The 763-nt window shown below is 33.2% G+C and overlaps 1 non-coding gene across 1 annotated transcript; it reads right to left on the minus strand.

The window, feature by feature from the left end:
* Positions 1 to 449: 449 nt before the first annotated feature.
* Positions 450 to 557, minus strand: LOC142866056 (U6 spliceosomal RNA). The gene has a single exon (XR_012916127.1). It is a non-coding gene; the product is annotated as a U6 spliceosomal RNA (small nuclear RNA).
* Positions 558 to 763: the final 206 nt, after the last annotated feature.

Consider the following 763-nt stretch of genomic DNA (forward strand, 5'->3'; position numbering starts at 1 on the left):
TCTGTGCCAACATCTATTGTTTCTTGACTTTTTAATAATGGCCATTCTGACAGGAGTAAAGTGGTATCATGTAAGAAGTCCAAATACCCAGAGGCGGTTATGTTGGAAGGCCATGTCTATGTTTTCCAGTTGGTAGAATTCACTGAGCCCATCTTTCTAGCCATCTTTGTCAAGGCAACAGACATACACATGAAGCTATTTCAGTAGACCACACTATATTTCAGCTAACTATCTACAGAGATTTCTGTAGACAACATTAGTACAGTTTAAATTTCTGACACACACACATTTGTTAGATTAAAAAAAAATTGTTTTAACACACTAAGTATTGGTGTGGTTTCTCATGTTGCAATTGAAACCTAAATGTCATCACTTCAGGAAAATAAGCTTTGTCTTTCTCATCATTTATCTAGCTTTACATTCATTTATGCAGTTATTTTATTTTTTAAAAAAATACGAAACACTTTCATCTATTTGCATGGCATCTTTGTGCAGAGGCCATACTAATCTTCTCTGCATCATTCCAATTTTATTATATGTGCTCCCAAACCGAGTACCATTTATACATTTAGTAGATATTTATTGAGTGTGTTCTATGAGCTATGTCTTTTCTGGGCTATAAAGATAACATATAATCCTTCCTATTTCCATAGAGCTTATATTCTACACAGGAAAGGGAAATGAAAAATGTAATAGAATATATGGTGATATATCAATTGGTGATGATTGTTAAAGAAATGCAAATCAAAACCACAATGAGCTA

The sequence above is a fragment of the Microcebus murinus genome, chromosome X (assembly GCF_040939455.1).
Source record: "Microcebus murinus isolate Inina chromosome X, M.murinus_Inina_mat1.0, whole genome shotgun sequence".
NCBI classification, from domain to species: Eukaryota; Metazoa; Chordata; class Mammalia; order Primates; family Cheirogaleidae; genus Microcebus; species Microcebus murinus.